Here is an 11860-nt window from a genome sequence, read left to right as displayed (position 1 = left end):
CAGAACGATCTAACGTTGCAGATCAAAGTCGATACCTCAGACGGTTCCAGAACGATCTAGCATCACAGATCTAAAGCGATACCTCAGACGGTTCCAGAACGATCTAACATTGAAGATCTAAAGCGATACCTCAGACGGTTCCAGAACGATTTAACATTGCAGATCTAAAGCGATACCTCAGACGGTTCCACAATGATCAAAATCTAAATCGGAAAAACTTTGGACAAGTTCCGTAACAATTATCTTCCAAGACTTAAAGCGGTAACCTTGGACGGTTCCGAAACAGTCAACACAAAGACTTTCAAATCCTTCATCAAGATATAATCAATGGATTCATTCTGATGAACAAACCATCAACACACTTACCAGGTGGCATCTGAAAGCCCATCTCAGGTAATGTTTCAATCTGCGAACAACATTTCGCAGACGACGTTCAAATGCAACTTCCAACATCTCTTCTGATCAAGGTAAGTGCAAATTTTCAGGGCATCTAAATATTCAATCATCTTCTACCTTCAGATTTCAGACAATCTCTTCAGGTTTAAGAAGATTGAATAGGGGCAACTGTTATACCCCAAAATTTGCCCACATCTTTTTTCAAGAAAACTCCAATCTGAAAATTAAAAGTCTCATATAATCATTGATTTTATTTCAACAAATATCCTGATATATGAAACACTTAGTTTTCAGAATTTTTCTTATACAGTAATTTGGCTTGCAGTTGAATTTATTCTTACGCAAACGCCAAATGCTGTTTATTACTTCACACATGCTATTTATTTATTTACAGATAAATAGTACTGACACAATTGGTACAGAGTTAAATCTTTTTGCAGGCGCAGAATCAGGAAACTCAGACTGTACTGGTAACAGTAAATATTAGTTATTTATTATGTCTGTGTTTTTCTAACAAGTCATGTAAATAAACTTTCATTTTTCACATAAAACATAAAACAAAAACAACAAAAAAGAAAATTAACTTTGACTGTTGATTTTTAACTCTAACTGCTACGTCAATACCTGGACAGTCAGTTGACAACCAAACTGCTGGCAGTATAATTCTCAGTGTTTTGTACCATCAATCAAATCAATCTTTCACAATTCAAAATTCCAAGATTTTTGTTCTAGAAGTCTTCTGAATATCACGCGATTAGCAGAGACTCAACACTGCACAAAAATCAGGTACGCTTAACTGTCTCCTACATAAACAGTCCCTGACTAGGGTTTTCTTGTTTTTACAGGAGAAACAAGTTTCTGAGAGCTCAAATGGATTTCATACACATCCATATATCTCAAAGTACCATCATACAAATTTTCAAACTTCAATTCACTCAGACGCACCGTCAGCAGCTCAAACAGTCAACAGACGACCCGTTTGACCAAAAAAGTCAACAGATAGTCAAAAATGAAATTTTTTGTCAAAGTCCATATTTTGTCAAAGGATTCATCATTTGATCATTGGATGATCATAATTCATCAAGAAAAGATCAAAAATCAACAAAACCCTAAGATTCAAAATTAGGGTTTTTGCTTGAAAAGTCAACTCAACTTTGACTGATCATAACTCTCTCATCCTTCATCCAAAAAATTCAAACCAAAGCTCATTTTGAAGGAAATTCAATTATCTTTCAAATGCCATTGATCCCATGGTCATTGGATTCACCATTTGAAAAATATGACCAAATACATTACAGGTCATTTTCAAAGTCAACAAAAAGACACTTTTTTCAAAAGGACACACAAGGAGCATCAAAAATCATTTTGACATGATACCAAAGACATTGGTTAGAGGACTCTTTGAGGTTTCCAAAAAGTGCAAGATCTCCTTCATATGACAAAAATTGATGGATTTACACCTTGTTGAAGTTGGCTAAATTTTGGGAAAATGCATGAAATCAACATTGCTCAAAAATGTATTTTTTCCAAATGGGGCCAAGTTTTCATGGTTCAAACATCATTTCCACAATATTATGGGCCTCCCACGACCAAGACAAGGCCCACACCTTTTTTATCCATTTTTGGCATAATTTTATCTTATTTTAAGATTAAATTAAAAGGAAAATGAATGGATAAAGAGTAGCTTACAAATCAAGCATGACTCACCCAAGGAATCTTCATTTTTCTGCAGCCAAATGAGGTACAAGGCAAGAGAAGTAAATGAGAGCAAGACTTGGTCAAATATTCAAGGATTTTTAATATTTAAAAATCAAACTTTCAACCAAGCAATCAATACTCTTAGCTTCACTTCCAAGCAGCCTTTGGCCTATAAAAGAAGTGGAATACATCAACAACAACAGACCCACGAATATATAGCAAGAGTATAGCAAGAAACCTCACAAAAATTCTCAAAATTTCCATACACTTTGTAATTTTCAAATTTCATATTCCAATCAATATCAATACAAAACAATCATTCCAATCATCTTCTAAGATCATATAAAGTAAGAATGAACCCTTAATATGGTCCCATGAGAGTCGTAACACATGCATAGTGTTCTTCATGTTCATACATAATTAATTTTCGTTTTCCTATATTTAATCAACCTCAATGTAATCTAATCACTCCACTGAGTTTATGAGGTCCTATAAGCTAGATCTGGGCCTTAACATGTAAGCTCCCACGTGAGAATAGCTATATGCCATTAACGAGTGCTCATGTATGCTTAAGCTTCAACTTCATCGAATCCATAGCTACCACGCTCAAATAACGAAACTAATATCATATTTGGACTCAGAGCATCCTAATTAGGGGATCTGGGTCACTTGCTATTATTCCTAACGCTTACTTTTGCAGGTTTGTGAAGCTACCAAAAAATGGCATTTTATCGTGAAAATAGAGGAGGTTTAAAACCCCCGCTTTTTGTGTGTAAAAATGAAAGAGACGGAGGTTGAAGACGGCCACGCGTCCCAGCGTTGTTCGCCAGTCAACTTGTCTTCGTCCACGCAGGCAAAAGTGGGGCCAATCTGACTTACTAAAGGTCTTTATGATCCCACGTGACTGGTCAACACAAGTGTACCATGTTCTCTTCAATCTGAGCCACATGATCAATCTCAAAGCCAATCCAACGCATCATACAAGCAATCCTTACCATGGACTCTCAATCCAACCACACATGATCAGTATCCTTTTATTTTCTATTTTATTTTAATTTCTTTGTTAAATTAATTAAAAATAGTTTTAAAAATCCAAAAAATACACAAAAAATATTTTTAGACTTCTAAAATAATATATTATTTTCTGAAATAAAAATATTTTATTTTTCTTCAAAATTTCAATATTTTGTATAATTAATTAGTATATATTTATATATTTGCTTTTTAATTATTCTAACCTATCAAAAAATCATAAAAAAAATTGTTCTTTATGTTAAATATTGTTTATATATTATAAACTAATTTTGTACATATTTTGAATAATTTTCTCTTTAAGTTTTAATTATTTGTATAATTATTTGCATAATTATGTTTTAATTAACTTAAATCAATTTCAAATCAATTCCAAAAATAACAAAAAAATTAGTTTTGTTTTAAAATTAATTAACAAATATTTTGTACATATTTTAAACTTAATTTCTAGGTTTAAATCTATTTTCCTTTTATTTTGTACATATTTTAAACTTAATTCCAAAAAATCAATTCCAAATATTTTGTACATATTTTAAACTTAATTCCAAAAATCCAAAAACATGCCTTTTATTTTCCTTGCAATTTAAATTCCTAGATAAATGTATAGGATGTCAAATTCATGTAAATAGGCTAGTTTACATTTCCTGCACAATCGATGTAATAGCGTAGATTTACTTTCCGCACTTTACATTTCCGCATTTTAATTTCCAGCAAATATAAACTGCGTGTATGTCAAAGATAAAATTGAACCGTTAGATCACTAACTTCAAAGATAAAATATCTGAATACAATCACAATCACACTTGCACCTGTTAAGGTAATCCCTTTCTCATTCTTTTCAAAATCAAAGTCAAAATTCTACTGTTTCGAGTACAAAATCGAACCTTGCTTTTATATCCGGTGAAAGGATAGATTTTTAAAGGAAATAGGATAAAGACCTTACAATTCAAGGTAGACCTCCTAGTTTGCTTGCTCAAATCAAAACGAACAAAATTCTCATACACTGTTGTTTTTTCAAAACTTTCCAAAAAAGACAATACTTTGTATACATCCAAACACGGATTATTACAAAGTTAACGTTCTTTTAAAAAAAAATATTTCGAAAGATAAACAAGCATTTTGTATACATCCACACACGGATCATTACAAAATTCAATTTACAAAAGTATTTGAAACCACATATGAGCAATTTCAGAGCAATTGAAAAGTAATCGAAAAACAAGTGAGCTAAGCAAACTTAAGAGCCCATGGATAACCATGGATACAAAGGGTGCTAACACCTTCCCTTTGTATAACCTACCCCCTTACCCAGAATTTCTTAAAGGTCTTTTTTCTAGTTTCTTTTATAAACCTTTCCTTAATTGGATAAAATAAAAGGTCGGTGGCGACTCTGTGAATTTCCAAAAATGCGAAAGCATTAAGCGATAAAAAAGAGTCAGTTCACGTATCTCTCCAGAACAGAGGTATGGTCCGGATTAAAAAACGGAGGTCCACAAAATCAAAGAGGAAGTTCAAAAGCAGATCAACGCAGGTTTCCTCGTCACTTCAGAATACCCTCAGTGGTTAGCTAACATTGTTCCCGTTCCTAAGAAAGACGGAAAAGTCTGCATGTGCGTCGACTACAGAGATTTGAACAAAGCTAGCCCTAAGGATGATTTTCCTTTACCACATATTGATATGTTGGTAGACAGTACAGCAAAATCCAAAGTTTTCTCATTCATGGACGGATTTTCAAGATACAACCAAATCAAAATGGCACTTGAAGACATGGAAAAAACAGCTTTCATCACCCCCTGGGGCACGTTCTGCTATCGTGTTATGCCTTTTGCACTAAAGAACGCAGGGGCAACTTATCAAAGAGCCATGACTACACTTTTCCACGACATGATGCATAAAGAAGTTGAAGTCTATGTGGACGACATGATTGCCAAATCAGAAAATGAAGAAGATCACATACAGAATCTGACAAAGTTATTTCAACGCTTACGGAAGTTTCAGCTTCGACTAAACCCTGACAAGTGTACCTTTGGTGTCTACTCAGGAAAACTCATTGGTTTCATTGTCAGCAAACGAGGAATTGAAGTAGATCCAGACAAAGTCAAGGCAATTCAAGAAATGCCTTCACCCAGAATCGAGAAAAAAGTTAGAGGATTTCTTGGACGTCTGAATTACATCTCGAGATTCATATATCTCATGACTGCAACTTGCGCTCCTATTTTCAAACTTCTACGGGAAAATCAAAGTTGCGTCTGGACAGACGATTGTCAGAAAGCGTTCGACAGCATTAAGGAATATCTTCTCGAACCACCCATCTTGTCTCCTCCAATGGAAGGAAGACCTTTGATAATGTACTTAACCGTCTTAGAAGATTTTATGGGTTGTGTCCTTGGACAGCAAGACGAGACAAAGAGAAAAGAGCATGCCATTTACTACCTGAGCAAGAAATTCACTGATTGTGAATCCCGCTACTCCATGCTCGAGAAGACGTGTTGTGCTTTGGCCTGGGCTGCCAAGCGTCTCCGCCAGTACATGATTCGACATAATACTTGTTTGATCTCTCATATGGATCCAATCAAGTACATCTTTGAGAAGCCTGCCTTAACCGGGAGAATTGCCCGTTGGCAGATGTTGTTATCAAAATTTGACATAGAGTATCACGCACAGAAAGTCGTGAAAGGAAGCATTCTAGCTGAACACCTGGCTCACCACCCACTCAATGGTCATGAATCAACCAGTTTCGACTTTCCAGACGAGGACGTCATGTACCTCAAGATGAAAGATTACGACGAACCACTACCAGACGAAGGACCTGAGATAGGATCCCAGTGGGGCTTAATCTTTGACGGAGCTGTCAATGCTTATGGACGAGGAATTGGGGCAATCATTGTTACGCCTCAGGGTACCCATATTCCATTTACTGCCAGATTAACTTTCAAGTGCACAAACAATGAGGCCGAATATGAAGCTTGCATCATGGGTCTCGAAGAAGCCATGGATCTAAGAATCAAACACTTGGATGTATATGGAGATTCTGCTTTGGTCATCAATCAAATCAAAGGAGAACAGGAAACACGCCAACCAGGGCTAATTCCTTACAAAGACTACGCGAGAAGATTGTTACCATTCTTCGACAGGGTAGATTTTCATCACCTTCCTCGTGAAGAAAATAATTTGGCTGATGCATTAGCCACACTCTCTTCCATGATTAATATAAATCATTGGAATGACATTCCTCAGATCGATGTTATGCGCCTGGATAGGCCCTCTCATGTTTTCACAGTGGAAGTAATCATTGACGACAAACCGTGGTATCACGACATCAATAACTTTCTTCAAAAGCAAGAGTACCCTCTTGGGGCGTCAAAGAAAGATAGAAAGACTTTGAGAAAGTTAGCTTGTAGATTCTTCCTGAATGAAGATGTTCTGTACAAGAGAAACTTCGACATGGTTCTGCTCAGATGTGTTGTCAGAAAAGAAGCAGAAGTACTCATGAGAGAAATACACGAAGGTTCCTTTGGTACTCACACCAATGAACATACCATGACCAGGAAAATGCTGAGAGCAGGATATTATTGGCTGACGATGGAGTCAGATTGCTACCAGTATGCAAAGAGGTGTCACAAGTGTCAGATCTACGCCGATAGAATTCATGTGCCACCATCTCTTCTCAACATACTCTCTTCCCCTTTGCCTTTCTCCATGTGGGGAATCGACAAGATTGGAATGATCGAGCCAAAAGCGTCCAACGGACATCGCTTCATCCTGGTAGCTATAGACTATTTCACCAAATTGGTTGAGGCAGCTTCATATGCAAACGTTACGAGACAAGTTGTCGTCAGGTTTATCAAGAATCACATCATCTGTCGCTACGACGTTCCTAGCAAGATAATCACTAACAATGGGTCAAATTTGAATAACAAAATGATGAAGGAGCTTTGTGAAGAATTCAAGATTGAGCATCACAACTCATCTCCTTACAGACCAATGATAACACGATTTTATATCGTATATTTAGCTTAAAATCCATAGATATTTATAGCATTTTCCGTTTATTATGTTAATTTATTATGACATTACGCGAGTATTTGCTTTGTTTCAGGTTTTACACTTTAATTACGACTATTTGCGAAAAGGGAAGAAAATAGAGCTTAAATGACCAATATTTATGCCTAAAAGATGAAAAAGGAGCGCTGAAGTGAAAGAGGGGTGCAATTAGGACCCAAAAGGCCCAAAAGAGACAGTCCAGCCCACCATGGAACCAAAGGCGCATGGCCAAACCTTCTCAGCAAGTGGAGACGCACGTCTCCACGTCCTCTAGTCCATGTCAGCAAAGGGAGACGCACGTCTCCATGTTCCTAGATTCTCTCCACTTGAGACGCACGTCTCAAGCCTTGCACCCAGTCTTCCTGAAGAATCGGAGACGCACGTCTCCACACCCAGTCTGCAGAGTCTCCTCTTTTCACGCAACGTCACAGCAAAACCTCTCCTATAAATAGGACCTGCTATCTCACTTCCAAAGGGTCCGATTTCCTGCCAACGAAGTGCTGCCGAAATTGTACCGCGAACCGTATTTCTTTATTCTGCTTTCATTCAAACACTTATTTTCTCACAACGATTTCTACACTAGAAATTGTTGTGAACTTTTTATAGATCTAGCCTTACGTTAGATTTATCGCTTTATTTCTTTGTTTTATTTACTGCCCTTCCAAGAACGATCCAGCCAACCTGTGGTGGAAGTTCAGTACTTGAAGATCCAATTACCATTTATTTAATTCAGGTTTTTATTTACCGCCTTATTTATATTTATTTGCATGATATATTGTATGCCATTTAATATGCCTATTATTATGAACCGAACCAATTTATGCATGTTTAACCGTATTAATATGTCTGGCTAAATTACTAAGGTATCGGTATGTAAAGTAAGTTAACTGTGGGGTCCGAAATAAATTGGCTTAATTATGTTTTATTAAATATCACTTGTTTTTGGTCTGTATGTCTAATTTAATTAGTAAGTCTTAAGACCAATAGAGCGAAAGTTTGAGGGGTTAAGACGGTCAAAGGTTAAAATCAATAGAGCGAAAGTTTGAGATCTTTAACTGGATAGTAGACATAGGACATTAGTTTTAAGGATGGCGAAAGCGTATTAAAACTAATTGGGACTTATTTATTTTCAAAAATTGTTTTTACACCCGAGCGGGATGGCGAAAGCGTACGTTAGGGATATTAACTTGTTCCGAGTCAACAGAGCGAAAGTTTGAGATTAGGAGATTTAAATAAATAACAACTTCATAAAACGAGCATTTTATTAATTACGTTGTTTCCAAAAATCTTTTCTAAAATCTAATGGGATGGCGAAAGCGTACATTAGGATTAGGATAGTAATCTGAATCAACAGAGCGAAAGTTTGAGACGAGGATTTTTAACCAACTGAATTAGTAAAGATTTTTAATTTGATTATGCAAAAGCTAATGGACCTTCGGATCGCCTTAAGTTAAACGAAATACATACTGATATTTGTCTTTTATTATATTCTTTATTTCTCACAATTATTCACTTTCCCTTAGGAACAATCGAAATTTTATTATCCCTAGCTTTACAAAGTAACCTTAGATAACGGTAGATCGATTCATAGTCCCTGTGGATTCGATATCTTTTAAAACTACACGACACGACTGTGCACTTGCAGTTATCAGATTTATAGACACGTAAAGTCGCGATCAAGTTTTTGGCGCCGTTGCCGGGGAACTATTTAAGTCGATATCGTAACTCACAGTTACACCGTAGAGACTAGGACAATTCTTCCCTTTCTTTCTGAAAGATTGTATGCCAAATACTCGTTCACAAGGAGGAGATTTGATACAACGAATTAACGAGATCGAACGTTTCATTAACGTCAAACGTCGAGCTCGAAATCTTCCCGAAGTAGACCCGATTCCGATTAATCAGGAATTGATTTTTACTGATCAAACGAATCAATTCACCCCAAAGTTAGAGATGGCTGCTCCTCGTCCTCTTAGAGACTATGCCGCTCCTTCGCGCGCTGAACCGCACTCAAGTATCGCACCACCTGCGATTGAGGTGAACAATTTCGAACTAAAACCTTCACTGGTCCAAGCTGTTCAACAGAATCAATTCTCTGGAAGCCCTGTAGACGACCCTAACCTCCATTTATCTGTGTTCGTGCAATATGCCGACACTGTCAAAGCTAACAACGTTAGTTCCGAAGCTATTCGATTACGTATCTTTCCTTTCTCCTTGAGAGATAGAGCTAGAGCGTGGCTTCAATCCCTGCCTTCGAACTCCATAACCACATGGGACGAATTGAAGAGAGTATTCTTAGTAAGATATTTCCCGCCTAGCAAAACTGCTATGCTCAGAGGTCAAATCAACGGATTTACCCAGAAAGATAACGAATCACTCTTCGAAGCTTGGGAACGTTATAAGGACATGCTTAGACTATGCCCTCATCATGGACTCGAACCATGGCTGATAATCCATACTTTCTATGGTGGTCTCTTATATAACACTAAAATGACTATAGATGCCGCTGCTGGCGGAGCATTAATGGACAAACCTCATGATGAAGCATATAACCTCATAGAGAACATGGCACAAAACCATTACCAATGGGGAGGAGAACGAGCCGCTCCTGAGAAAGCCCAGACCAAAGGAGGAATGTACGAAGTAAGTGGTATAGACCGTGTTAATACGAAAGTAGACGCTTTAACTCAAAAGATCGAGAACTTAACCATCACCCCTTCAGCCACCGCTGCTGCTGTGACACCTAACTGCGAGATCTGTGGATTGACTGGGCATGTAGTTGCCGAATGTCAACTCTTGAATGGAGCCCCATCTGATCAAGTAAATTATGCTCAAGGAAACCCTTATTCTAACACGTAGAACCCTGGATGGAAGAACCATGCGAACTTTTCCTATAAAAACAACAATGCGTTGTACGCACCTGGACAAGCACCTGCTGTACCACCTGGCTACCAAAAAGCGCCTGTAGCTGCTCAAAACACCCCTAGGAAGTCGAATCTAGAAATCATGATGGAAAACTTTATAGCTTCCCAACAACAAACCAACAAAGACTTCTTGAATCAAAATATTCACAATAGCGAGCAACTAAATCAACTATCGAACAAAGTAGATGCTTTAGCTACGCATAACAAAATGCTAGAAGCTCAAATCTCACAAGTAGCTCAACAACAAGTACCTACTGCCGCCCCTGCTGGCACGTTTCCTGCTCAACCACAACCTAATCCTAAAGGACATGCGAACGCGATAACACTACGAAGTGGAACGAATTACGATGGACCCGTTGATCCTCGAACTCAAAATGTACCCATGTCACAACAAGAGCCAAAGGAAACCCAAAAGACATCAAATGATGACCAAACTGCTAAGACTAAAGAGACCGATAACGAAGTGGAATCTGAAAAGGAAAAACCTTATGTTCCACCACCACCTTATAAGCCGCCAATTCCTTATCCTCAGAGATTAGCTAAATCAAAAACCGAAGCGCAATTTAAAAGATTTGTAGAACTTCTGAAACAATTAAACATAACCATACCATTCACAGAAGCCATAACTGAGATGCCTTCGTACGCTAAATTCCTAAAAGAAATCTTGTCAAACAAAAATAAACTCGAGGATAACGAAACCGTAACGCTTACCGCTGAATGTAGCGCTATCATCCAAAATAACATGCCTCCGAAACTAAAAGACCCTGGTAGTTTCTCTATACCCTGCGTAATAGGTAAAACCATTATAGAGAAGGCCTTATGCGATTTAGGAGCTAGTGTTAGTTTGATGCCCCTTTCAACCTGTAAGAAACTAAATCTAGGGGAGCTTAAAGCAACGAGAATGTATCTTCAACTAGCAGACCGTTCAGTAAAATACCCTGTAGGAATGTTAGAGAATATCCCTGTTCGTGTAGGTCAATTCTACATCCCAACTAATTTCATCATTATGGATATCCAAGAAGATTCTAACATCCCGATCATATTAGGAAGACCATTCTTAGCAACCGCTGGTGCAATTATAGACGTTAAGCGAGGAAAGCTTACTTTCGAAGTAGGAGAAGAGAAAATAGAATTTATCCTTTCCCAATTCCTAAAAGCACCTTCTATAATTGACATATGCTGCTCTGCTGACATAATCGACGAGTGTGTTAATGAAGTACAATCCGAGCCAAATAAGGAAACCGAGATCCTAAAAATTCCTATACCACCAATCATTGAAGATGACAACTGGCGTGGGGAATATCAAGATAACCTCTTAAGCGAATGCTTGGCACTTACTCCTGATCCTATACCTGGACCGAAGAAGCCTGCTATAGAACTGAAAACATTGCCTACCGATCTTAGATACGAATTTCTAGACGAAGAACTAAACCGACCAGTTATAGTGAACGCTAACTTAGGACAAACCGAAACTGTAAAATTACTTACTGTCCTGAGAAGATACCCAACCGCTTTAGGATAAAACATATCAGATTTGAAAGGAATAAGCCCTTCCCTCTGTATGCACCGCATTATGCTCAAAGACGACTGTAAAACTTCTAGAGAACATCAAAGGCGGATAAATCCTATTATGAGCGATGTGGTTAAAAGAGAAATCCAAAAACTGCTAGAAGCCGGAATAATATATCCTATATCCGACAGTAAATGGGTTAGCCCTGTTCACGTCGTACCAAAGAAAGGAGGAGTTACTGTAATCACTAACGCCA

The 11860-nt window shown here is 37.6% G+C and overlaps 1 non-coding gene across 1 annotated transcript; it reads right to left on the bottom strand.

Annotated features, from left to right (window-relative positions):
* Window positions 1–9498: 9498 nt before the first annotated feature.
* Window positions 9499–9605, bottom strand: LOC131631527 (small nucleolar RNA R71). The gene has a single exon (XR_009292726.1). It is a non-coding gene; the product is annotated as a small nucleolar RNA R71 (small nucleolar RNA).
* Between the last annotated feature and the right edge of the window lie 2255 nt (window positions 9606–11860).

The sequence above is a fragment of the Vicia villosa genome, unplaced genomic scaffold, assembly GCF_029867415.1.
Source record: "Vicia villosa cultivar HV-30 ecotype Madison, WI unplaced genomic scaffold, Vvil1.0 ctg.000839F_1_1, whole genome shotgun sequence".
Taxonomy (NCBI): Eukaryota; Viridiplantae; Streptophyta; class Magnoliopsida; order Fabales; family Fabaceae; genus Vicia; species Vicia villosa.
This window is presented reverse-complemented; position numbering and strand designations above follow the sequence as displayed.